The sequence below is a fragment of the Sapajus apella genome, unplaced genomic scaffold (genome assembly GCF_009761245.1).
Source record: "Sapajus apella isolate SASKATOON/1434 unplaced genomic scaffold, GSC_monkey_1.0 scaffold40, whole genome shotgun sequence".
In the NCBI taxonomy this organism is placed as follows: Eukaryota; Metazoa; Chordata; class Mammalia; order Primates; family Cebidae; genus Sapajus; species Sapajus apella.
This window is the reverse complement of record NW_022436980.1, coordinates 19911613-19939498: the sequence shown is the minus strand read 5'-3', so window position 1 is coordinate 19939498 and position 27886 is coordinate 19911613. Positions and strand designations below refer to the sequence as shown.

At 42.7% G+C, this 27886-nt stretch overlaps 1 protein-coding gene and 1 pseudogene across 2 annotated transcripts in view; both read left to right on the top strand.

The window, feature by feature from the left end:
• The first annotated feature begins 13941 nt into the window (after positions 1-13941).
• On the top strand, positions 13942-14050 carry LOC116565636 (annotated as a pseudogene).
• A 9802-nt stretch (positions 14051-23852) lies between these two features.
• Positions 23853-27886, top strand: part of TMEM45A (transmembrane protein 45A) — an 81181-nt gene continuing 77147 nt past the window's right edge. The window contains exon 1 of one of the 2 annotated variants that reach the window (XM_032299282.1): positions 23853-24199. The gene's annotated coding sequence lies outside the window, so the exon portion shown is untranslated. The remainder of the gene's footprint in view (positions 24200-27886) is intronic. The other variant, XM_032299285.1, reaches the window with a different exon arrangement.

Here is a 27886-nt window from a genome sequence, read left to right as displayed (position 1 = left end):
GCAGGCTACAGATTGGGAAGAAATATTTGCAAATTATATTATCTGTAAGGGGGTTTCATCTGCCATACGAAGAGGCCCATGAGGAGGGAATTGAGGGTGACTTCTTGCCAGTAGTCTTCGAGGAAATGAGGCCCTCATTCCAAAAACTTGCAAAGAACTGAATCCTGCTAACAGCGATGTGAACTTGAAAATGGATTCTTCTTCAACCGAGCTTCACATGACTCACTACTTGATTGCAGCCTTGTTGATAAATACCTACGCAGGCAGGGGCAGATCCCCAGTGAAATTCAACCTTAAGCCAGAAACAGTTCTGGGTAAATCCTGGAACTGGATTGAGAAACCGCCTTCCCGTTTGGCAAGCTTTCCTCTGACTGTCAGCTTTCACCTGTTTTACATGCACCTGCACTTTCTCCATTGGTTTCCCACACTATTGTGACTTTTTTTTTTTTTTTTTTTTTTGAGACAGAGTTTTGCTCTTGTTGCCCAGGCTGAAGTGCAATGGCGCGATCTCGGCTCACCGCAACCTCCGCCTCCTGGGTTCAAGCAATTCTCCTGCCTCAGCCTCCTAAGTAGCTGGGACTACAGGCATGCGCCACCATGCCCAGCTAATTTTTGTATTTTTAGTAGAGAGGGGGTTTCACCATGTTGACCAGGATGGTCTCGATCTCTTGACCTCATGATCCACCCGCCTTGGCCTCCCAAAGTGCTGGGATTACAGGCATGAGCCACCGTGCCAGGCCTTATTGTGACCATTTTTGAGTGGTGTCTTTGCTTTGACCTTTTTTGCACACTCACAAACCAATCAGCCTACACTCCCTATTCTGAGCCCATAAAAAGCCTTGGACTCAGTCATATTGGGAACTCTCCTGCCTTCAGGTAGGGGAACCACCCCGGTGTAAACTCCCCACTAAAAGCTGTTTTATCAGTCAATAAAACCTCCTGCCTTGCTCATTCTTCTAGTGTCCTCGTATCTACTTCTTCCTGGTTGTGAGACAAAAGCCCAGACCTAGCTGAGGTAAGGAGCAAAAAATCCTGCATCATGTTGGGGGCTTGTCTGGAATTCATCAGAAGGTTGAGTAAAATGTGGACCCCAAAATCTCTTTCACTTTTGTTTCCGAATTTTCTGAAGGCAGGGGATAGAGCACCCCCAGGGGTCAGGAATGTTAGCCTTGGCCCAACCCAGTCTTTTCCATGGCATTTCCTTCTTTTTTTCAGGACGGTGATGGCACCTATATTTTCTTTTACAATAGTGGGGGCGTTCTACCCCTCCCTCCAATGGCCACAGGCATGCACACAAGGCAGATGGGCATGCTCCCTGCCCTGCTCCCCTCCTGGCTGGGGCGCATGACCCAAGGGTCCCACATGGCTGGCTGGCTGGCATTTCACTTACCATCCCCTTGCACTAGGTGCCCAGGGAGTCTTTCCTCCCCTTGCTGAGCCAAGAGGGAGGAGACAGCAATCAAAAGTTTCTTTTCCCGTTGGAGAAACACATTTGCAAAGGAATAAATAAGAGGTTTCTACCCCAGGTATCTTCCCAGCCCTGGACTTAAGTATTTTTTCTTCCTTTTCTCCACCCTGTCCAGCAGTTAACACAGCTCTGTAGATTTAGGGAGATTTTCTATGCAAGTTTTGTTTTTTTCCTTTTGGAAGGCATCTCGGTAGGCCAGGACCCCAATTCACAGGACACCCTTTTTCACTCCTTTGTTTGAGGAGGACCCAGCTCCTTAGCGTTAGCATTTGACTTGTGATAGGCAGGCAGCAGAAGAGCAGTCCCACTGGCTTCAGTCTGGCAAAGGACACCTGGGATTTGATGAGTCCATGAACCCCCTGAGGCAGTTCTTTTTTCCCAAACTCAATTCCAAGCTTTGGGCTGAAGACTTAGGATAGAAAACTGAATATGAGGGGTCCAGAGGCAGAAAACAATGGAAGTTAAAATGTACAGCATAGGTGCCCAGGGCTAATTCCTACCAATTAAACCAAGCCTCCCATTTTATGGATAGAGGTCATGCTTTTATCCCTGGCATAAACAAGGTCTAGGAAACTCAAAGGTTATAACAACAGGTGGGGACAGGGCATATGTATGTGGGTGAGTGCAAATATTCCCACCCCCTAGACCCCTCTGTTAATATGGGTGAAAGCTGCATTGGCCCCCGTGGGTGGCACCCTGTCAAAGTTGCTGGGAATTGGGGATATAAGGACATAAGAAAAAAAAGGGATGCCTACTCTTTCTCACCTTCATGTACCCTGAGTATTCACTGGGAAGTAAAAGGAATTGGGGATGGCTTATCTCCTCTTCTCAGCTGGGTAATCATTCATCTTTAGTTTGTACCTCCCTTAAATGCATCCTGAGCCCTGGGGGATACCTTGGAAAAAAGGGTTCTTTTTTTTTTTCCTCCTCTGGTCTCTCTTTGTGGATTGTTAACTGTGTCCTCAAACTATAGGATACCCCCCTTGGATGCATCTTCTCAACTAGGAAAAGTTAATTTCCCAAACCTTAAACTGCTTGGCTTGCAATTGAACTCAGGGGAAAAGAACCCAGAAGCCTGACATGCCAGCAAAAGGGTAAAAGATTTTTTGCTAGTCAGATTTTTGGCCTCTCTCTCCCTGTGCAAACAAATTTAAAAAATGGTAAGGATTACTGCCCATATTCATTTTTTTTTTTTTTTGCAGGTAAAGAGTTTGATAAGTAGACATGTACATATCTCAATATTAGAAGTTACAAATGTTAATTATCAGTTGGCTCTGGAAAATTCTTTAAAAAATGTAGCTCAAAAAAGAAAAAAAAAAAAAACAAGAAAAAAAACAGGCATATCAGCTGGCCACGGTGGCTCACACCTGCCATCCTAGCACTTTGGGAGGCCGAGGCGGGAGGACTGCCTGAGCTCAGGAATTCAAGACTACTCTGGGCAACATGGTGAAATCCCCGTCTCTACTAAAAATACGAAAATTAGCTGGGCATGATGACGGGTGACTGTAGTCCCAGCTACTCGGGAGGCTGAGGCAGGAAAATCAGCTGACTCCAGGAGACAGAGGTTGTAGCGAGCTGAGAACTGCTCATATTCTTTGTAAACTTTTGATTAATGAAAAATGATTTATGGAGTTTGCCTTAAGCTGTAGCCAATCTGATGTGCTTTGTGTGTTTTTCTGCATGGTTCTGTCAGACGTAGGTGTGCCTTAGGATAGGATGTTGGCCTAGGGCCCCATAAGCCTGCTGTTCAAGGTAACCCCACAAACTGGTCAGTAAAACTTTGCTGCAGGCCACCATCTTGTTTTATGTCATTGGGAGTTTGAGCTGTGACCACTCGCCAGTACTTTATTTTAGTCTCTGCCGTTTTACAAGGGTGGCCTAGGCTCAGTCCTGGCTTGGGGAGCGAGTACTTTCAAGTAAACAGCTGTGTGACTTCTGCCATTTGCTGATTCTCTTCCCGTCCATGAACAACTTCCGGCTTCCTTTCTCTGAGTTACCTTTAGAGGTTCTAGATTTGGTAAAAACGGCTTAACACCTTTTTGAAAATATATTTCATACACTCACGGTTAAGTCGTAACCTTAATTGAAGCTTGTTGGTTTCACCTGTGAGGTTACTTTTGGTAAAGTTCAAAAGCCAGAAATGTTGGTGGCTTGGCATGGCTAAGGTTGGGTAAGAAGGGATTGAAAAGGATTTTCTTAAAGAGAGCTCAACTTAATTAAAAGTGGTTATCCAAGCTATAGGTATATTTAAGAGGCCTTTATGTTTTTCTCTTCTTGGATCTTGTTTTTCTGGAAAAGGTTTTTTCTCAGTCGACTGAAAAGATGGAGAAAAACTCTATCATTTCTCCATTTTGTCTTGCCCCTCTTAACGCACACATGAGAGGCCCTAAGATAACTTCTGGGGGCATGGGACTCCTTAGGGAAAACAGAGAGTGCCACTGACCCTGTTTTGGGAAGAAACCTCTATTTTCCTCATGGAACCCCATAAATTGAAAGTGGATAGATCCTTTTTAAAATCTGTTTTTGTCTTCCAGCTATGCCTGTTTATTGAGCCCTAGAAACCGCATGATTTCCTAACCCTGTGTATTAGTTAGTTTTTACACTGCTGATAAAGACATACCCAAGACTGAGTAAATTATAAAGAAAAGAGGTTTAAGGACTTACAGTTCCACAATCATGGCAGAAGGTAAAAGGCGCTTCATACACGGTGGTAGCAAGAGAGAGTTTTTACAGAGAAACTCCTGTTTTTAAAACCAGATCTCATGAGACTAATTCACTATCACAAGAATATTCCAGGAAAGGCCCACCCCCATGATTCAGTCATCTCCAACTGGGTCCCTCACACAACACAGGAGAATTATGGAAGCTACAAGATGAGATTTTTCTGGCCCCTTCCAAATGTCATATCTTCACACTTCAAAACCAATCATGCCATTCGAATAGTCCCCCAAAGTCTCAGCTCATTTCAGCATTAACTGAAAATCCACAGACCAACATCTCCTCTGAGGCAAGGCAAGTCCCTTCTGCCTATGAGCCTGTAAAATCAGAAGCAAGTTAGTTACTTTTTAGATACAATGTGCATACAGGCATTGGGTAAATACAGCAATTTCTAAGGAGAGAAATTGTCAAAAACAAAGGGGCTACAGGGCCCAAGCAAGTCCAGAATTCAGCAGGGCAGTCAAATCTTAAAGCTCCAAGATGATCTTCCTTGACTTCATGTCTCACATCCAGGTCATGCTGATGCAAGAAGAAGGTTCCCATGGTCTTGGGAAGCTCTGCCCCTGTGGCTTTACAGGATACGGCTTCCTTCTCAACTGCTTTCAGAGGCTGGTGTTGAGTGTCTTCAGCTTTTCCAGACACATGGTGCAAGCTGTCAGTGAATCTACCATTCAGGGGTTTGGAGAATGGTGGCTCTCTTCTCACAGCTCCACTAGGTGGTGCCCAAGTAGGGACTCTGTGTGGGGGCTCCGAACCCATATTTCCCATCCTCACTGCCCTAGTAGAGGTTCTCCATGAGGGCCCCACCGCAGCAGCAAACTTCTGCCTGGGCATCCAGGTGCTTCCATACATCTTCTGAAATCTAGGCGGAGGTTCCCAAACCTTAATTCTTGACTTCCATGCACTCGCAGGCTCAACACCATGTCGAAGCTGCCAAGGATTGAGGCTTCTATCCTCTGAAGCCACAGCCCAAGCTTCATGTTGCCCCCTTTCAGCCATGACTGGAGCATCTGGAATGCAGGGCACTAAGTCCAAGGCTGCACACAGCAAGGGAACCCCACAAAACCATATTTTCTTCCTAGGCCTCCACCTCTGGTCCTGTGAGGGAGGTTTTGCTGCAAATGGCTCTAACATGTCCTGGAGACATTTTCCCCATTTTTTTGGTAATTAACATTTGGCTCCTTTTTACTTATGCAAATTTAAGTAGTTGGCTTGAATTTCTCCTGAGAAAATGGGTGTTTCTTTGCTATCACATCATTAGGCTACAAATTTTCTGAACTTTTATGCTCTATTTTTCCTTTTAAAATAGAATACCTTTAACAGCACCCATGTCACATCTTGAATGCTTTGCTCCTTAGAAATTTCTTCCACCAGATGCCCCAAATCATCTCCCTCAAGTTCAAAGTTTCACAAATCTCAAGGACAGGGACAAAACGCCCCTAGTATCTTTGCTAAAATATAGCAAGAGTCACCTTCGCTCCAGTTCCAAACAAGTTCCTCATCTCCATCTGAGACCACCTCAACCTGGATTTCATTGTCTATATCACTATTAGCATTTCGGTCAGAGCCCCATTCAGCAAGTCTCTAGGGAGTGCCAAACTTTCCCACATTTCCCTGTCTTCTTCTGAGCCCTCCAAACTGTTCCAACTCTGCCTGTTACCCAGTTCCAAAGTTGTTTCCACATTTTCGGGTATCTTGTGAGCAGTGCCCTACTCTACTGGTACCAATTTACTGTATTAGTCAGTTTTCACACTGCTGATAAAGACATACCTGAGACTGGGTAAATTACAAAGAAAAAGAGGTTTAAGGACTTACAGTTCCACATGCCTGGGGAGGCCTCACAATCACGGTAGACAGCAAAAGGCATTTCTTACATGGTGGTGGCAAGAGGGAGAGCTAGTGCAGGAAAACTCCTGTTTTTAAAACCATCAGATCTTGTGAGATTAGTTCACTATCTGAGAATAGTGTAGGAAAGACCCACCCTGATGATTCCATCATCTCCCACTGGGTCCCTCCCACAACACGTGAGAATTACGGGAGCTATAAGATGACATTTGGGTGTGAACACAGAGCCAAACCATATTACTCTGTTTCTTGAAGGGCTCCAGCCTGAGGCCAATAATCAGATTAGGAGGTTGGCAAATGAAAAATATTACAACTACTGGATCTTCATCTGTCTGTCTGTGTAATCATATATGTGTTATGTGTGTGATGTTTATATAAAAAAGAGCTCCAATTAATTGGCTTAAAGAAAAATAAGTGCTTAGATTAAATATATTTTGAAGGAAAACTAAACTGTAATGCGTTTTAGTTCATGTGACTTTGATCTTTGAGAAATAGAGGCAGTTTGAAAGGTAATTGGTAAAATACAAACGTCATAAAAATGTAAATATGTGTGTTGAATCATGTAGGTCAGATGTAGGTTTGCTAAATGTTTTAAAGTTGTAAACTACTTTTTTGGCTTTTGAAATTGTTCAACTAGCCTGCTTTACAACTTGATAAGGCCTGGGGACATATGAAATTAACTATGCCCTAAACTATGCTAGGAGGAGTCAGAGTGTAATTTGCTAAGAGTTACCATCATAACATGTAATTGGGACAGCTGAAAATAAATATACATACAAGGTGTGTAAGAACAGTAAAATGTGTTTTTAGTGAAAGATTATAAGAAGGTATGGAAATGTAAATTTTTGTCTAGGGTTAAAGGATTGTTTTGAATTAGATAAGATAAAGCTGAAGGTTTAAATAAGTTGTGGAAGGATTATAAAAAAGTAATCTTGCAAAACAAATTTTGTGCATGAACATATTGACTAAACTTATAAGGGTATTATATGGTTTTTCCATAAATTGTGCATTGAAATAAAAGCACAACTGGTTTCTCTTAAGGCACAAATCTGTCCTCTAACAAAATTTGCAAAGGGTTGTGAAGTTTTATAAGAATCTCACCTCATGGTCAAACTGGTTATGATTGGATAGAATTGTCTATAAGGCTTTATTAGAAAATTGGGGTTGACATAATAGTGGACTAATGCAAAGGTAAAATTTGAACAAGATGTTCATGTAACAGTAAAGGCTAATCAACATTTGTTTGCCTTAAAAATTTTTTTTGAGTCCTCATTTTGGGTAAATAAATAGATTATTGTAATCTGGAATTGTATTTCATCATATCAAGTGCTTTGAATCTCTAACACACTAAACAGACTTCCCCAAATCAAAATTCAGCTTCAAAAATTGTCTTTCCTGACCCCTAGCCTTTGGATTCTACAGAGAGTCCCTGGATTATTTGGCAAACAGGATTATTTGACATGTTTAGTTACTTGGGACTGCCAAAGTCATGTTCAATCTTTAGGTTATATTTTAGTGAGTAATATTAATATATGTTCCAAAATTGTATGGGATTTCTAAAACCCTAATGTCTGTGTATATGCTATCAATCATAATTATGGTTATTATGTTAAGTTATTATAAATCACAGAGATAACCACATTTATTTGTCAATTGTGTTTCACTGTAACTACCCTGGATATTTTGTCATTCACAGATAATTGTTGTCTTGCTTTGATCCTTTTCAAAGAATGCTTTATAATTAACTATAGGACTTTGACAGGTGCTATCAAATGCAGGTTTCTGATAACTTTGGAGATTGCAACATGAGAATAAAGAAAAAATGTAAATGAAGAGCTGAAATGCTCATGAATATCAAGCAGAACACGAGTTAACAGAATGAACTGAACTAAGATAAAACTGAAGTAATCTTTTTAACCTTTTTGCTTACAACTTTGCTGATTCTCATTTTGTTTTTCAGAGTCAAGGAAACTTTTATTTTGAGCTATTTACATTCTTTTGTAATTCAGGAAGGTATACTCCCATGTACAGCATTTGGAGCATATTTGTTTTTCTCTGCCTGGCTTCTCCATAATTTGGAAATTATTTGCTAGTATTCCTGACTTACTGTACTATAGTTATTTGCATCAGCACAGTAAGAATCCGTTTTCGTTTGCAAGAGGATGCAATTGGAGAAACTGGTTGTTTTACCAAGGCTTTGACTGGAAGGGTATGCTTTCCTTTAAGGGGTCAAGCTTGACTTGCAGAGCCAATAAAAGCCCCTTGGGAAAACTGGACTCATATCTTGCCTACACAGTCCCTGTGCAGGGCTCACAACCTGTGGTGAGTAAAGAATGTCACTTTCTAACTTGCCCAGAAACTCCATAATCTTGGGACCACAAGGAGAGGAATTCACTCAACTCACAGGTATTTGAGGGTGCAAACCCACGGTTGTGCTCAGCTTTAATAAGCCCTATCTGAGATTCCCTGTGGAACAGAGTTTCATCAAAGCCAATTTAAAAGCCTATGTGAAAAATAGTCTTGCTGCACTTTATGCAAATAATCAGGCCAAGTATAAGATTCAGTTTATTTTGCAAACAGCTCAGTGCTATTATAATTTGTTTTTAACAAAAATGAAAAATGGAGAGAGAGAAATTATGTTTTAAAACTTATCATACATTTGTCATTAAATTTTGGTCTTGTTAGTTATTTTTAAGTTTTTTTTTTCCCTCCTACATTTTAGACTCACCCTGCTTATTTCTGTGAACCAACTACTGATTTCTGGCCGCTGCTCAGAAGAAACAAGAAGGGATGGGTAATGTAAAAATCCAAAACAATATTCTAGTTCTGGGCATTATGCTGTGAATCCTGCCAAGGTTATAGGGTGGCCATAACCCAGAGGCTTCTTTGTTTGGGAAAATAGGACCAAGAAAGCTAACCAAAGCCAAGCCCCATGCACCCAAATCTTAGCGGGCATAACTATAGCCACCAGTTATCCGGGGGTGCCGGCAGCCTTGAGGTTTTTTTTTTTTTTTTTTCAGCTGTTCTTACCCCTTCGTTTTGTTTTGATATATACCTTCTAACAACCCAGTTTGTCTCCTCTTGCCTCAGGCCATCAAACTCCAAAGGGTCATACAACCAGAGTCTTGAACAATGGCTCCCTTTTACTGTGGACCCTTAGATAGATCTCTGAGGAAGATCTGACTGCCACCTTCCCAAAACAGCGTCCCCTGACAGCAGGAAGCAGTTAAGATTGGTCTACCTTTGTATTCTAACTGCAGTTAGAGTTACCTCTTCAGAGGGGGGAATGTGGAGGCAGAGGGCAGACAAATGCCTAAGCAGATAGGGGTGGGTGCCTGGTGAAATCCAACCTTCAAGCCAGAAATAGTCCTGGGTAAATCCTTGAAATGGATTGAGAACCTGCCTTTCTGTTTGCTGTGCTTTCGTCTGACTGATTCCCAGCCTCACCTATTTTACATATACCTACCCTTTCCTAATTTGTTTTCCACACTATCATGCCCACCTTTGTGTGCTGTCTTTGCTTTAAACTGTTTTGCGTATTCACACACCAATCAGCATACACTCCCTATTCTGAGCCTATAAAAAGCCAGGGGCTCAGCCATATTGAGAGCTCTCCTGCCTTTGGAGTGGGGGAACCATCTCTGAGTCCCCTCTGAACTAAAAGCTGCTTCATCACTCAATGAAACTTACCCTCTTGCTCACCCTTCAAGTGTCTACACTTCTTCCTGGTTGTGAGACAAGAACCCTGACCTAGCTGACCTAAGGAGCAAAAAATCCTGTATCATTGTGACAGACATTGAAGCAGAGGACCCAGCTAAGGCAAGTCAGGATTCCTGACCCACAGAACTTGTGAGCTAATACATGTGTGTGGGTTAAAACGGAAAGAAAAGGCTGGATTCAGTGGCTCACACTTGTAATCCCAGCACTTTGAGAGGCTGAGGTGGGAGGATCGCTTGTGTCCAGGAGTTTGAGACCAGTCTGAGCAACATAGTGAGACTCCTAACTCTACAAAAAAATTAAAAATAAAACAGCCAGGTGTGGTGGTGTGCACCTGTAGCTCCAGCTACTGGGGAGGCTGAGGTGGGAGGATTGCTTGAACCCGGGAGGTGGAGGCTGCAGTGAGCCATAATTGTGCCATTGCACTCCACCCTGGGTGACAGAGGGAGACCCTGCCTCAAAATAACATAAAATAAAATATTTTTTAAAACTGAAAAAAGAGAATATTCAAAATTTATAAAAAACTCATACAACTCAATAGTAGAAAAACAACTAAAAAACCAACTAAAAAATCGGCAAAGGACCTGTATAGGCGTTTCTGCAAAGGAGACATAAAAATGACCAACAGTGTATGAAAAGGTACTCAACGTCATCAATCACTAGGAAAATGCAAACCAAAACCATTATGAGGTATTACCTCACACCTATTAGCACAGCTATTAGGTTGGAGAAAGGGAACTCTTTACACTGTTGGCGGGAATGTAGATGGGCGTAGTCATTGAGGAGAACAGTGTGGAGGTGCCTAAAGAAATTTAAAATAGGATTATCATATGATGCAGCAATCTCTCTTCCGGGCATCTGCCCAGAGGAAATGAAATCACCATCTTGGGAAGACAGTTGCATTCCTGTGTTAATTGTAACATTCTTCACAACAGCCAGGGTGTGGAAACAACAGAAGTGTCTGTTGACAAATGGCTAGAGTTGCAGATCACCATTTTATGGACAGAAACCTTGAGGTCAGATGTTAAGGCATCCTCTGCAACACCCTCTGTGTCTGTGTCTTGCTTTCTTCAGGGCTAACCCAGGAGCAAAATTGGCATCTCTTCTATTTCACTCATGCACCAAAGCACGGGTGAACAATCAGCTTTTACGGAGAATTTATGGAGACGACAGAAAAGATCGTTTTAATCACTTCCCTTTAAGTGAACTATACTTTAAAAAAAATCCCATTTAACATGACTTCCCTCCCCATCCTTTTTCCCATATAGATTACTAAGCTCCCAGTTTGTTCTTATTTTCCAAACATATTCTGTTCATGTACATACCCTTTTTTTAACCTTTGTATGTACAGCAACCTACCACCTTGATTTCCTTTTCTTTTACTCTTTTTTTTTTTTTTTTTTTTTTTTTTGAGACGGAGTTTCGCTCTTGTTACCCAGGCTGGAGTGCAATGGCGCGATCTCGGCTCACCACAACCTCCGCCTCCTGGGTTCAGGCAATTCTCCTGCCTCAGCCTCCTGAGTAGCTGGGATTACAGGCACGCACCACCATGCCCAGCTGATTTTTTGTATTTTTAGTAGAGACGGGGTTTCACCATGTTGACCAGGATGGTCTCGATCTCTTGACCTCATGATCCACCCGCCTCGGCCTCCCAAAGTACTGGGATTACAGGCGTGAGCCACCGCACCCGGCCTTCTTTTGCTCTTTAAGGCAATTTCTCTGTCTCTTCATACTTGCTCACTCCATTAATCTTAGGGCTCAGCAAAATAAAAGATCCTGAGATGAACAGGATTGTAAGGCATGACCCACGTCAACAGGAGCTCGGTATTTCTTTCTTTTTTTTTTTTTTCATTATTTTTAATTGATAAATGAAAATTATATGTAATTGTGTACAAGATCTTTGAAATATATACATGTGGACTAGCTAAATTGAATTAATTAACATATGCATTATTTCACATATTTATCATTTTTCTCTGTGGTGAGAACAGAAAAATCTACTCTCTTAGCAATTTTGAATACAATACATTCTAATTAACCATAGTCACTATACAATAGATCCCTTGAACTTATTCCTTCTATCTTACTGAAATCTCGTATCCTTGGACCAACATCTCCCCAAACCTCTGACCCTGTGCCCCACCTGCCACCTCGCTAAGCTCCTGGTAGTCATCATGTAACTTCTACTTTTATGAGTTCACATTTTTAATGTTCCGCAAATGAGTGAGATCATGTGGTATTTGTCTTTCTGTGCCTGGCTTATTTCATGTAATACAATGTCCTCCAGGTTCATCCATGTCTTCCCCAATGACAGGATTTCCTTCTTTTTTTATGAATGAATAGTACTCCATTTTGAGTGTGTATGCCACATTTTCTTTATTCATTCATCCATCGATGGACACTTAGATTGGTTCCGAATCTTGGCCGCTGTGAATAAAGCTGCCCACATGGGTGTGCTCTTTGACATACTGATTTCATTTCCTTTGGCTATATACCCAGTAATGAGATTGCTGGATCATACAGTATTCTAATTTAAATTTTTGGAGGCACTTCCATGCTGTTTTCCATAATAGACATTCTAATTTAAGTGAATGTAAATTAGGAATTTTGTGTTTCTTATCCATCTTTGTGTCTCCAGTGTCTGGCACCCAGCACTTTAGTTGTGGAAAGAATGAGAGAACAAAAGGAATTGGTGACTTTCTACCATTACACCCTTTGGGATTTTACTCCCTCTATCAAGTGAGTTATTAAAGCATTTATTTCAAATGCATATGATATTTTATCCCCCAAGAGAAGTTCTGGTAAATGCAATTTCCTCATCTTTCTACATAACCTTAAATAAGAAAAGAGGAGTGTGGGCCAGGATCATGTGGGAGGGAAAGATTTTAATGGAAGCTTAGGGACCTCAGGGACCTACGCTAACAATAGTGAAATAATTTAAACTTGCAGTTTGAAAGCATTCTGGCAATTGTTAACATTATTTCTTATCTCAACTATTTAAACAGCCTCCTAGCTTGTCTTCCCACCATTAATTTTTTTCCTACCTCCTTTCACTCCACACATCACTTCCTCAAACATAACTCATTAAAAAAAGAAAAAAAAGATTGTGTCACTTGCTAGTTTGAAGACCTTGACTGGCTACTCATTGTTCACAAAATTAAATAAAAAAGCCTTGAGCAAGACATCGAACACCTGTCCTAGCAGGTTTTCAAACCTTAATGAAGACATTGTTTCAAGCTCTTTCTTCCAGCCCTCATCCCTTCTCTCTGTTCTGTGCACTGTACATAGTATCTTTCTTCATAGCACATGTTGTCATTGCTATTGTGTAAATTGCCTTCAAGTGTTTTGGTGGAGTGACAGGTGCAAACAAATTAAATCTTCATAATGACTATTGTGTCTGTTTAGACTCATCAGCTGGGATGGGCACGGGCTAGTCATTCATTAAGAGGGTAATAATACTGTTGTACTGGTCATGAACTACTTTAATAGGATTAAGGAGCCAACCAGGTACTCTGCCAGGAATCTCTCTTGTCATATCTGAAATAATTCCATCATCCAAGATTAGTGAATTTGTGTTTAAGGTCTGCTTGGTATTTTTTTTTCTTGAGATGGATCCTGCTCTGTGCCCAGGCTTGAGTGCAGTGGCATGATCTCAGCTCACTGCAACCTCTGCCTCCCAGGTTCAAGCAATTTCCTGCCTCAGCTTCCCAAGTAGCTGGGACTACAGGCACCTGCCACCATACCCCGCTGATTTTTGTATTTTCAGTAGAGACGGGGTTTTACTATGTTGGGCAGGCTGGTTGAACTCCTGACCTCATGATCCATCCGCCTCAGCCTCCCAAAGTGCTGGGATTACAGGCATGAGCCACCACACCCGTCCTGCTCAGTATATTCTTACAAACAAATGCCTATATTTCTCACCCCTCAATTTGCAAATACAGTGAGGTAGATAAGTCACTGCGCTCAGAGAATTACAGGAGCAAATAGAGAAAAAAAAAAGCGAAAGAAGGGGAATGAGAATAACAAATCAGAGCTCTTTTAAAAAGCATGATTCAAGACTGTCTAGTTCAAACTCACATTTGAGGCAGGAACCCCCTCTGCAATATGTCTGCCAGGTTGTCCCAGCTTTTCCTGATTAGTTTAAGGGGTAGGAAAGCAGATTAATCTTCATTGTATGATAATAATAAGTTCTTGTCTATGACCATGCCACCCTGAATGCACCTGATCTCAGAAGCTAAGCAGGGTCAGGCCTGGTTAGTACTTGGATGGGAGACCGCCTGGGACTACAGGGTGCTATAGGCTTTTCTTTTAATTATTAAAAAAACAAACAAAAAACTCTTATTAATTATTTCACTGCATTAAAGCTCTAGTAGTTGATATTGTTTTAATCCTGTCCACTCTTTGACCCCCAAAGATCCATTTTCATCCTGAGCTGAAATCTTCTTTGAAGGATTCCATCCACATGGAACTCGGTCTTTTTGTTACCCTCTGGTACCCCAGAGCAAAGGTCTGAATCCTCTCCTGAATGATGTCATAGTTCCTTGAAGAGCCCTCACACCTTTCTCTGCCCGTCTGGTATCATGGGGTCTCTTCAGGTGAACATCTTTGCACCATCCATCATTCTTTACAAAACCTAAGTTCCACAGCCACATTTCCCTAAATGGCTTCCTTTGAACCCCTCTAGCTGGTAAATTTTCTCTTTAAAATATGGTATCCATACTAATAAAAATGTAAATGAGAACAAGAGGCCATTTAAAATGATGTAATTGACAAATGTTTTTAACCGGCAATTCTCAGTACTTGGGAGAGTGAGATGAGAGGTGTTCGACCTTTCTTCAACGTAATTGGTGTCTCAAGAATATTACAAACATTATTACTATTTCACCTGGCACATTTCCTTACAGGAATCCATCCTTAGGAAATAATAATTGTGGGATCAAAGATTTTTGTGTAATCGTTTTCTTTTTTTACATTATTTTACTTAAAAACACCATTTTAAACTGCTTTCTTAAGTACAATTGGTATACAATAAACTGCACATATTTAAAGTGTACAATTTGACAATTTTTTTTTTTTTTTTGAGACAGAGTTTTGCTCTTGTTACCCAGGCTGGAGTGCAATGGCGCAATCTCGGCTCACCGCAACCTCCGCCTCCTGGATTCAAGCAATTCTCCTGCCTCAGCCTCCTGAGTAGCTGGGACTACAGGCGTGCGCCACCAGTCTGAGCAACATAGCGAGACTCCTAACTCGACGAAAAAATTAAAAATAAAACAGCCAGGTGTGGTGGTGTGCACCTGTAGTTCCAGTTACTGAGAAGGCTGAGGTGGGCGGATTACTTGAACCCAGGAGGTTGAGGCTGCAGTGAGCCATTTTTAGCTGCAGTGAGCTAAGATTTTTTTTTGTATTTTTAGTAGATACGGGGTTTCACCATATTGGCCAGTATAGTCTCAATCTCTTGACCTCGTGATCCACCCGCCTCAGCCTCCCAAAGTCTTTTTTTATTATTGTGGCTAAACACACAGAACATAAAATTTACCTACTTGATAAATTTTGACCTAGGTACCCCTTTGGAAACCCTCCCTTTTGCTCCTTCCTCCCATCCTGCTCTAGACAACCACTGATCTACTTTCTGTCACTGTATTAATTTTCTTTCTTTTTTTTTTTTGAGACAGAGTCTTACTCAGTCGCCCAGGCTGGAGTGCAGTGGCATGATCTTGGCTCACTGCAACCTCTGTCTCCTGGGTTCAAGTGATTATCCTGCCTCAACCTCTCGAATAGCTGGGATTACAGGCACACACCACCACGCCCAGCTAATTTTTGTATTTTCAGTAGAGACGGGGTTTTGCCATGTTGATCAGTCTAGTCTTGAACTCCTGACCTCAGGTGATCCACCCACCTCAGCCTCCCAAAATGCTGGGATTATACGTGTGAGCCACTGCCACTCAGCCTCATTTTCATATTCTAGAAATGTATATAAATAGAATTATATAGACTGTGTTTGTTTTTGGTGTGACTTACACTGCTCATAAATCCTTCTCAGACATATGATTCTAGGTTATGAAAGACAAGGAAAGTCTGAACAGCTGTTTCAGGTTGAAGAACACTATAGAAACACGACAAATGTACATCTAACCTTGTGTCAGATCCTGACCTGTGAAAGCTATTATTGGTACACTCAGTGAAATTTGAATGGGGGTATTCGAATTATATGATAATTTTGTATTCATGTTAATTTTCTGATCTGAATGGTTATACTGAGATTACGCAAAAGAGTACATTTGTTTTTAGAAAATGCATATTGGAGTATCAACAGAAAACAGAGTATTATGTCAGCTTACTCTCAAATAGTTTATGAAATACACACACACATATATATATATATTTATGCAGATATATATGAGAGAGGGAGTGCAAATTTGGTAGTAAAATGTTAACAATTGCGATATCTGCATTGAGGGGGAATTTTTTTTTTTTTTTTGAGACGGAGTTTCGCTCTTGTTACCCAGGCTGGAGTGCAGTGGCAAGACCTCGGCTCACCGCAACCTCCGCCTCCCAGGATCAAGCAATTCTCCTGCCTCAGGCTCCCGAGTAGCTGGGACTACAGGCGCGCGCCACCATGCTCAGCTAATTTTTGTATTTTTTTTTTTTTAGTAGAGACAGGGTTTCACCATGTTGACGAGAATGGTCTCGATCTCTTGACCTCGTGATCCACCCGACTCAGCCTCCCAAAGTGCTGGGATTATAGGCGTGAGCCACCGCGCCCAGCCTCATATGGAAATTTTTTGTAGTGATCTTGCAATTTTTTAGAAAGTTTGAAATTATTTGAAAATTCAAACTTGTAAATTATAAAATGAATATATGCTTACTGTAAAAATAAATCTAAACAGCATTCTGGTATATCTAGCAGCGAGTAAATATCATTGCCAGTATCAATCTCCTCAGATAAACTTGGAGATACATACATATCTATATATATTGTAAATTTATTTTTTATTTTTAGTTTTTGTTAGGTAAATAAAGTCTTGCCCTATCACCTGGGCTGGAGTACACTGGCACAATCACGGTTCTCTGCAGCCTTGAACTCCCAGGTTCAAGTGATCCTCCTGCCTCAGCCTCCTGAGTAGCTGGGACTACAAGTTTGTACCACCATGCCCAGCTAATTTTTTTTTCTTGTAGGGATCAGGTCTTATTATGTTGCCCAGCTGGCCTTGAACTCATGGCCTCAAGTGACCCTCTCACCTTGGCCTCCCAAAGTGTTGGGATTATAGACATGGGCCACTGCACCCAACTTGAGAACATTTTTATATAGTTATAAACACACATTTAAAACACCTGATATTCTGCTATTGGTTTTTTCTATTTAACAATATATTGTGACTGTCTTTTTCATATTGTTCCATATATATTTACTTCTCTTTTTTGTTTGATTTTTTACAGACAAGGTCTTACTCTGTTGCCCAGGCTGGAGTGCAGTGCTGTGAACATGGCTCACTGCAGCCTGGAACTGCTGAGCTCAAGTGATCCTCGCACCTCACCCTCCCCAGTAGCTGGGACCACAGGCTCATAGTATTAAGCCCAGCTATTTTAAAAAATTTTCTTGTAGAGACAGGGTCTCACCATGTTGCCCAGGCTGGTCTCAAACTCCTGGGCTCAACTGAGCCCCGTTTCTCAGCCTCCCAAAGTGCTGGGATTACAGGCATAAGTTACCACACCTGGCATTATTTTTTAATGTATTCATTTCTGTACTTATTTTCATTTCTTCTTTACTATTTCCTGTGAGTTTAATTTGCCGTTGTTTTATTACATTCTTTAGATAGAGGCTTCGATCATTGATTTTTTTCAGCCATCCTTACCTTTTCTAACATGTTTATCAATTTCCTTCTCAGCATAGCTTTCCTTGAATCCTGCAAGTTTTGATATGCTACCTACCACTCAGCTCAAACATTTCCTCATTTCCGTTGGGGTTGCATTTTTACAATGGCTTAGGTCAAAGAGTGTGTGTGTGTGTGTGTGTGTGTGTGTCTGTGTCTGTGTGTGTGTCTGTGTGTGTTTTAATTTCCAAAGTCATGTAGTTTATTTAGTTTTAGTTATTGATTTCTAGATTTATTCCATATGATCAGAAAATATATTCTATGATTTCGAATCCTTTGTAACTGTTAAAACTTACTTCATGGCCTGGCACGTGGTCCGCTTTGGTAAATGCTTCATGTGTACTTGCAAAAAAATGTATTTTGTAGTTGTTTGGTATAGTTCTATGTTTTATGTGTTGTATAATGTTGATTAGAACATTTGTTAATTGCACGTTTACATTTTTCCACACTTTTAAAATTTGGTTTTGCTTACTTGCTCTGGCACAGAAAGAGATTAAGATATCCTACTATGATTGTGATGATCGTGGATTTGTCTTTCTCTTCCTCTCCCCCTTCCTTCCTCCCTTCCTCTCTCTCTCTCTCTCTCTCTCTCTCGTTTCTTTCGTTTTATTTCCTTTTTTCTTTTTTAGACAGCGTCTTATTCTGTTGCCCAGGCTGGACTGCAGAGTGGTGTGATCTCGGCTCACTGTAGCCTCTGCCTCCTGGGCTCAGGTGACCTCTCATTTCAGACTCCCAAGTAGTTGGGACTACAGGTGTGTGCCACCATGCTCGGATAACTTTTTGTATTTTTTTAGAGATGGGGTTTTGCCATGTTGCCCAGGCAGATCTCAAACTCCTGAGCTCAAGCCATCTGCCTGCCTCAGCCTCCCAAAGTGCTGAAATTACAGATCAGAGCCATCACACCTGGCCCATCGTTTCTAATTATACAACTCCCATTGTTGGAAAAACTGCCAAAAGAGTGTGCATAAGTAATGAATCATTTTCCCTTTGGGAAGCTTCTCCAAGTAACCAAGGGTAGTCTCACTTTTTTTTTTTTTTTTTTTTTTTGTCGAGACGGAGTTTCGCTCTTGTTACCCAGGCTGGAGTGCAATGGCACGATCTCAACCCACCGCAACCTCTGCCTCCCAGGTTCAGGCAATTCTCCTGCCTCAGCCTCCTGAGTAGCTGGGATTACAGGCATGCATCACCATGCCCAGCTAATGTTTTGTATTTTTAGTAGAGACGGGGTTTCACCATGTTGACCAGGATGGTCTCGATTTCTTGACCTCGTGATCCACCCGCCTTGGCCTCCCAAAGTGCTGGGATTACAGGCTTGAGCCACCACGCCCGGCCTAGTCTCACTTTTTAAAGAGGGCTCCACAGTGATCTGAAAGTTACATAATCTGCTGGTAGTGTTTGTTTAAATGCGAGGAGGTCTCTTATGACAACTAAGATGCAACTCACTATGGTTTTTGTTGTTGCTGTTTTAAGAGACAGAGTCTCCCTCTGTTGCCCAGGCTGGAGTGGTGCTGTCACAGCGCCTAGGCTCAAGCAACGCTTCTGCCTCAGCCTCTGGAAGAGCTGGGACTCCAGGTGCACACCACCATGCCAGGCTAATTTTTAATTTTTTGTGGAGATGGGCTCTTGTTAGGTAGCCCAGGCTGGTCTTGAACTCCTAGCTTCAAGCAATCCTCCCACCTCAGCCCCCTAAAATTCTGAGCATGAGCCACCAGGCCCAGCCCAGTATGTTTTTGGGAGGAAGGCAAGTTAATGCCAGGCTTCTCAAGAAGGATGATACTGGGAATGCACATGGTTCCCCTAGAAAGACCAGGGGTGTCAACAATTGCTGGGCCTTCGGGGAACCCACATCAGTGGGGTTGGAGGAAGGAGTACAAATGACAGTTCTTCCAGTGTGGCTTCTTGGCTAGTTGGTAAGTCTTGAGGTTCTTTGTTAAGTTAGAATAATTGATGCTAGTTGTTTTTGGAAAGGCTACCTGAGGGTAACCAGTCCAATCTGTCCTGTGTGCCCGTGCCACTGGCTGAGTGGCATTTGTTTACCCCGCAGAGTGACTGAGGATGGGAGTGAAGAGGACACTCAGAGGTGCTGATAGGTGCTTAGTGTGGGAAGTATAGGGGTTGGGGCCATCCTCTGATGTTACCAGCAGTCTTCTTGGTAAGGTTAAGGGAATGGTTATCAAACTGTGGTTAGAGCTGTCTGACAGGGTGGCAAAACAACAGTAAAATTCAAGGTACTTGTCACCGTTTGGGAGAGTGTCATTAAGGCATTTTCTCTGTGAGGAAGGCTCTAAGGCAGTTTTGAAAGACAGAGTGTCATTAATGTCCCTCCCTCCTCTGTATATCACAGGGTCTAAGGTGTATCTTCCTCATGTGCCAGGGTTGTTGCTTTCCTTTCACCCCAGTCGTCCCCTAGCCACACCAAGCCCAGAGGGTCAGGTGCAGGAAGGATAGTACATTTTGATAAAGTTTACGGAAATGCCTTATGTCCACCGCTGGGGCCTGCACAGGCTACGACAGGAGGACTCGGTGAGCAGTGTATTCAACTCTAAGTGTTCATTACCTTTACGATCTGGGACAAGGTCAGCCCAACAAGAGACTGCAGGTGGCTGAACAAGAATTAAGTTCGAATCTCCTAGCCTTTTGTCCAGCCTTACTCTGAAGGGTACACCAGCCCAGCTGGCCTAGTATTACCATTAAGGGAAAGAAAGAAACATCATGCCCAAGAATGGTCAGGCCAAGATCCCAAATTTTCATAACCCTCTGTTCCTTTCATCTAGGACATGATCCAGGAAGCAGCTAAGCAAAATAATCCCTTTCTGGAGAATGCTGTATCCAGTGACTAAACTGCGTTACCAAATTGTGTGGGCCAGGAGGAGGTGAGGGAGGTAGAGTCAGAAATATTTTTTTAATTAAACTTTTTGTTTTGAGGTAATTATAGATGCAAATGCAAGTTATAAGAAACAATACAGAGAAAGCCTGTGCGTTCATTACCCAGTTTTCCCCAATGGTAACATTCTGCAGAATTACAACATCTCAATATCTCAGCAATATCCTGTGGATACCATCACACTGTTAATAAACATTTTCATCACCCCACAGATCCCTCATGTTGTTCTTTCATAGCGAAGCCTACTTCCCTCCTACTCCATCATCTCCTTAATACCTGGCGAACACTCATCTGTTCTCCATTTGTCTAATTTTGTAATTTGAAGGATGTTACATAAATGGAATTACAAAGTATGTATGGAAAGCATCCAGTCTTTCACACTCAGTATGAGGTCAGTTGTAGGTACTTTGGTAGGTGTTCTTGATCAAGTGTGGAAATTCCCTTCTATTCCTATTTTTCTGAGCATTTTGATGGTTCTGAATTTTGTCAAGTGCTTGTTCTACATTGATTGATATATTCAAGGGATTTTTCTTTTCTTTAGATTGTTGGTGTCAGGAATTGCATTGATTAACATTCGTTTTTTGTTTGTTGGTTTGTTTGTTTTTGAGACAGGGTTTCACTCTGTTGCCCCAGCTGGACTGCAGTGGTAACTGCAGCCGCAACCTCCCAGGCTCAGGTGATCCTCCCACCTCAGTCCCACCTGTGCCTGGGACTACAGGTGCGTAACACCATGCTGGGCTAATTTTCATATTTTTTGTGGAAATGGGGTCATGTCATGTTGCCCAGGCTGTTCTCAAACTTCTGGGCTCAAAGGATTCGACGGCCTCAGCCTCCCAAAGTGCTGAGATTACAGGCATGAGGCACCACACCCAGGCTGATTGACTTTTGAATTTTAATTTTGCATCCCTGGAAAAAACTCCACTATGTTGTGGTGTATAATTATTTTTCTATATTGCTGAATTCCATTTGCTAATACTTTGTTAAAGATTTCTGCATCGTCACCTTGTGATAACCTGGAAAAGGCAGGAGTCTCGGATTTCCATTCATGTACGAGTGAGTAGGGCCAGGGTTTCTCCTGTGGCGTTTGGCTGAAGTAGAGCCATTACTGCCTAAAAGTTTTTATGTCTTTCTAGGCTTCCCATTTCCTGGTCCTTGACTAGAGACAGCAGGCTTCACTGAGACTTTTTTTTTGGTCTGCGCTTGTTGCCATTTTTGGGTTACTGGCTTCTTCAGCTCCAAGTTTAGGACAAAGAAACAACAAAAAGGAAGCCCAGGGAACTCAGCATCATGCCTTCCCTTGGGTTCTGAGACTTCTAGTTCACCTGTCTTCTCTCAATCTCTTGGAGTCTTCTTATGTTGGAGAATATATAAAGTCCAGGATTTTTTGTTGTGCTTAGCAGGAGAAATGGAATACTGATGTCTACTCCATCTTCCTGAAAGCAGAAGGATTCTTTTTTTTTTAAGTAGATTTTTGGTCAATATCAGATGCTGTTGATGGTAATCAGTGTGGAAGGTTAATCAATACCTTGAATATCAGCCCATTGTTGAGTGGCTTCTGTGATAAAAGGTGTACTTTTGTGAGATTACAAATGATTCGGAAAGCCAAACGCATGACACATTACTTTCAAGGGCCATATTCAAAGGTTGCCCCTTCATGGATTTCCTTGGCTGCCAGAAGGATTAGAGTGTTGTGGTTCCACTCATGTAGTGCCAATTTACTCGGTGAGCAGGCTCCTGCATTTTTGGGGTCTTACAGAGTTATGATAATATTGCAGTCAGGTCCATTGAAACTGAGGTATCTGACTATCCAGTTGTGGCAAAAAGACTTGTAGGTGGCCCATGTGATCTCTACCTCCTGGCCTTTCAGAACTGTGGATGGCCTCTGAGAGCCTAAGAGCAGTCTTTAGGAGCTAAGGGCAGCCTCTAGCTCACATCTAGAAATAAACTGGGGACTTAGTCCTACAACTGCAAAGAAATGAATTCTGTCAATGACCTGAAAAAGCTTTGAAGCAATTCTTCCCCCGTAGAGCCTGCAGATGAGAATGCAGCCCAGCTGACATCTTGATTGCATCCTTGTGAGAGCATAAGCAGAGGATCTAGTTAGGCCATACCTAGACTTCCAACCTTCAGAAACTGTGCAGTGATATACATGTGTTTCATGAAGTACTAAATCTGTGGTAGTGTATCTAATCTGTTGCACAGCAATAGATGACAAATATACCAACAAACAAGACATTGTCATTGTAGTGAAAGCTTGGACACTCACAATAAATTGTGACCGCTGCAGGGATGGCAAATGGCAGATGAGTTTATGTATCCATGATGGAGTACTGCAAACATATGTTTGCAGACATCTGTGGCATGCTGGGATAGGGGTTGGGTCATGGAGGTTCTTTTAGTATATATTTTCTAAGGTGGTTGTAAGATTTAAATGTGATACTGCAGGTAAAAGTGGTTTAATGCAGGATCTGGTGCCTTCCATGGTGTGCAGCCCAAGGAGTGTGGCTCTTGTCATCTTATTGTTTCAATGAGGTCACGTTTCTGTCAATATGCACAAATTATAACGGCAATTGATTTGCAGATCTCTTACTTCTTCCCCTCCTCCTAACCAACTGATCAAAAAACCGGTTCACCCTCCAACCACTAGACCAAGTTCAAAGCAACGTCTGGCGCAGTCCTTTCTCAAATAACAAAGCAATAATTTCCCTTTTCCCTGCAACAGCCATCAATCACTCAGCGCAAAAACCCAAGCAGGTCTGCCGGACCAGTCTCATGCCCACCCCTGGTCATCTCCGAGAGACTACAATTCTGGCTAACAAGGACCTCAACGAAGGGCCCGTTAGGGTTTTCCCTCCCGCGAAGGAGAGAATGCCGTCCCCAGGGAGCAGGCTCTTGGGCCCTGTTATTGGCTCCCTGAGAAAGTGAAGAGGGAGGAATCCCAAGGCGCGGCCCGAACGTCCTTTGGGGGCGTGGGCAGCCCGGAGCCTCTTCCACGCCAAGCACCAGGCGCGCCTTATTTTCAGCCCCCAGACGGCTCCATGATCCTGTTTAAACAGAGCGGCCTGTCTACACGAAGGGGCGTAGCGAGGCCGGGGCGGGGGCAAGCCCTGGGAGTCGGCGACCCCTCTCGGCCCCGAGCCGTCCCGGGCGCGCAGCCGCCGAGTGCCACATCAGCGCCGGCGCCGCACTTCCACGTTCCCTCAGAGGATGCAGCGAGCGGGCCGGCGGGAGGGGCGGGCCTGCGGGAGGGGCGGGCCCCAGGCCTCCAGGAGTGGCGGGCCTCCCCGCCAATCGGCGGCAAGCGAGGAGCCGCGGCCACCAATGAGCTGGGGTTTGTGCCAGCCGCGGCCGCCGAGGCCCGTGCCCCGCGGGGGAACCGATGAAGCACATCTGGACAGCTGTGCTGAGGGGCTGTGCGGCCCCCTCGCGGGCCGACGTCAGCCGAGCACGTCCCCCACGTCCGTTCCTTCTCGCCACTTATTATTTATTCGTTCTCCCAGAGAAGCAACCAGGGACCCAGAAGTTTAAAACTTTTTCCCCCTAATGCGAGACGTGGCCAGATCCCATCCAACACACAGTTTAATGTTCATGGGGCTCTGGATCAAAAGCTCAGAAACAGCAACAACAAAATCCCAGCTGCTGTCTGATTTTAAACTGGCAAACTGGGAAAAATAAAGAGTAAACAGACCAAGTTGGGTAAGTTTTGGATACGTGCTGGATATATTTCTCTTGCTGTAATCTCTATCCTGTGTCTTCGCTGTTCTCACCAGCTTCCTCTTCAACCAGGGGAGAAAAATCACGCTTGGTGCCACAAACTGGACCCTTCGCTCCCTTCTCTTCCTTTTCGCTAACATTTTAATTTTAAAATTTTTGGTTTGGTATTAAATTTTTCTTTTTTTTTGGTGCACTAGTTTTGAATTTTCTGGGAACAGAAATTTGACTGGCATTCTGTTGTAAACCTCTAACTCCAAAATTGAATTATTGATAAATTTATTTCTCTGTTTTCTTTCTGTGAAAATACTGTGCACATTTGTAAGCCAAAATCGTCTTCTGTCCCCGACTCTGGGGGTGTTTTGATGGGAGATTAAAAAAATTATCTGACCTATTCAGAATTAGCACTTTTGCTTCCGTTAATAGGATGTGTAATATAATTATGTAAAAACCGATATTATGTAGGTAGCTGCTGGATTTTTCACTTAAATCTGGAGTTAGCTGCAAGCCAAATAGATGTCTTTTTGGTACTCTCCTATCCAGAGTGGAATACCTGAATTCCTTTATAATTGTTAAAAAAACCCAAAAAAAGAAACATGTGACAGACCACTTTCTGTGTTCATAAACTTATAATTGTATATTTATATAATATATCGTATATTATATACAGTACATTATATAAAGTATATATACTAGAGTATATGTAGAGTATACATATAGAGTATACATAGAGTATATGTATATAGAAAGTATATATACTAGAGTATACATATACTCTACATATACTCTAGTATATATACTTTCTATATGCTGCAGGTATATTTTTTGTTTGTTTTTGAGACAGATTCTCACTCTTGTTGCCAAGGCTGGAGTGCAATGGTGCAATCTCGGCCCACTGCAACCTCTGCCTCCAGGGTTCAAGTGATTCTCTTGCCTCAGTCTCCCGAGTAGCTGGGATTACAGATGCCTGCCACCAAGCCTGGCTAATTTTTGTATTTTTAGTAAAGACGGGGTTTCACCATGTTGGCCAGGCTGGTCTCAAACTCCTGACCTCAGGTGATCTGCCTGCCTTGGCTTCTCAAAGTGCTGGGATTACAGGTGTGAGCCACAGTGCCCCACCTTATAATTGTATATTAAAACAATAATTCTATCAAAATAATATGCAATTGTTATATGTACATGCTTGCAGATAGTTCCAGTATACATTTCAAGATTTAGAAACAGAATGATGAAAAATATTGAGTCGGGTGAGTGGCCTGAGGCCCACTCCATCTGAAACATCTATAATCCCCTCTGTTTAGGCAATGTTTTGCATTTGAGACTTTTGTCATATGTTATTTACTGTCATGAGAGAGCTGGATAGAATGTATCTTTAATTTCTGGCTCAGAAAGCAGTAGATGGGAATTTAGTATGATAATTAAAAGTTGCAGAGTGTGTTTCTGGTTCAGAAAAGTAATGCATACAAAGTGGGTGGAGCAGCTGAAGTGATTTGGAGGAAGGCAGACTTAGAAGGAACAGTGTTGCAAAAAAGCAATGTAAAGGGCCAGGTGGCCTGGTTCAATTCACAGCCCCACAGTAACTTATCTCCGGCAAGTTCCTGAGCCCCTCTGTGTCTCAGCTTCCTCCTCTCTAACATGGAGAGTTTCCTCCTCTGCTGTCAGCTTCCTCCGCTGTAATGTGCTGAGAATAATGTCACCTACCTCATCATGGGGTTGTCTTGAGGACTGACTTAGCATACATGAAACACTTGGAATAGTTCTGGCCCATAGTCCCATAGTATGCCTCTGCTGTTGTACTCACTCTCCGTGCCTTCCTTCCCAGCCTGCACTGCTGCACATCAGTTTCCCCAGCTGCCATTCTGACTGCTGCTCTAGCAACTGGTATTAACTGAGTGCTGACCACTTGCTAGCCAGCATTGTATGAGGCTGTCAAGGAGAGAGAGTCTTGAATTAGGAGTGAGGTAGAATTGATCATCTTAGGAAGATCTAGAAGGTTCTGGAAGTGCAGGGGACGGAAAAAGGCCATCTGTTGTAGGATGACTTCAGGGAAGGGCTTGCATTCCTGGGAATGGGTTTTGCCAAACAGTTTTCGTTTGGGAATGGGAGGAAGGGAAGAGATTATAGAGCAACAGGAGCATTTTAGGAGGAAGGAGACGCAGGGGCAAAGGCACTGTGTCTGGAAAGTGAGGAGCTATTCTGGGGATTTTGGGACATTGGGATAATCTGTGGGAGGTTAGTTCAAGGAAAGTTTGGAAAGGTGGGAGAGGTATGAAGCTATAGCATGAATTACCTGATGAGGAAAGACAGGCTTGGGAGGTAGATTGGTGGGGAGATGGCAAGCTGAACTGGCAGCAGTTACACAGAAGAAGTGTTTCTGTAATAATCCATCTCTGGGATGTAGTCTCCTCTCTTGCCCAGCATTCCCTTCCCATCTGCTTCACTGCTTCTGTCATTTCCATCCAAGGAGATGGGCAGGCAGGGATGGGCAGTGAGTCTGGGTCCTGTGTTCTGGACTCATTCTGTGGTGGCTATCTTGGAGCTCTGCTTCAGTGGTCTGTGCTCAGAGCAGTTACTCAGGCTACTTTTTGTTAACAGGCCGTTCTCTAAAGTTTTTGACATGGATGTGATTTCTACAACCCTCCCCATCCTCATATACACCCTAGTGTGTGCCAAGTAGCTCTTTCTCATCCTGCTGATAGAATCATCTACTCACATTGTAAAACATTAACTTCATAATTTACAATTATTGAAGTAGACAAGAACTGTAATATGCACCTAAGTGGAGGGTCATTTTGGAGTTCCCTTGCTTTCTCTTCTGTGAGAACATTGTTCTGTGGTAGAGAACTGTGCCCAGTATTGCTGTTGACCACCTATGTGACCTCAGGCAAGACACTGAGCCCTTGTGGTCCTCCTTGCCATCACCTGTGAACTGATCTCTAAGGCCCCCTTTCTCTTGGATGATCATTTATTCTTCTCCCCCGATCCCTGGAACAGTCCGTTATGCACAGATGGCTATTTGATACATCTATGACTAATATTTTCTGATCACTTAATACGTGGTGGACGTTCCGATGATGCGCATGTCATCCTCACATCCATCTTGTGAGGGTTGGTACCTATTTGTGTCCTGTTTTTCTAGCTGAGGAGACAGGAGCAAAGGCAGGTTAAGAAATTTGCCCAAGATTACACAGCGAACAGGTGGCAGGTGCAGACCGAGTCTAACTTTGGAACCCAAGCCTTAACCAACAGGCTGCACTACCTTGGGTATAATATAGCGATGACTGCTCTTGTTTGTTGTGGTGATAGTTGAGAAGTACATGGAAGGAAGATCATTGGAGAAAGGGCATACTTGGAGAGATTGAGTTGATAAAACTTGCTTGGTAGGGCCAGAATATCAACATGAATCTCGTCTATGATATGTGTTCCACGTGGAAACTGGAGACACGTGGATCTCATTGCAGGCATGCGCTCTGTCTTTTCACCTTGTTTGAACAAAACCCACATAGCACACGGTTGTCTAGTGGGCAATCGATACATGTCAGTTGAATGACTGTCCCCTTTGAAGAAGGAAGTTGTGATCACACTGTTTTTATTTAAGAAAATAAATAGAAAACTATGAAATGTCCCAAGATTTGTGGGAAAATGGGGCAGATGCTAGGTAAACATTCCACT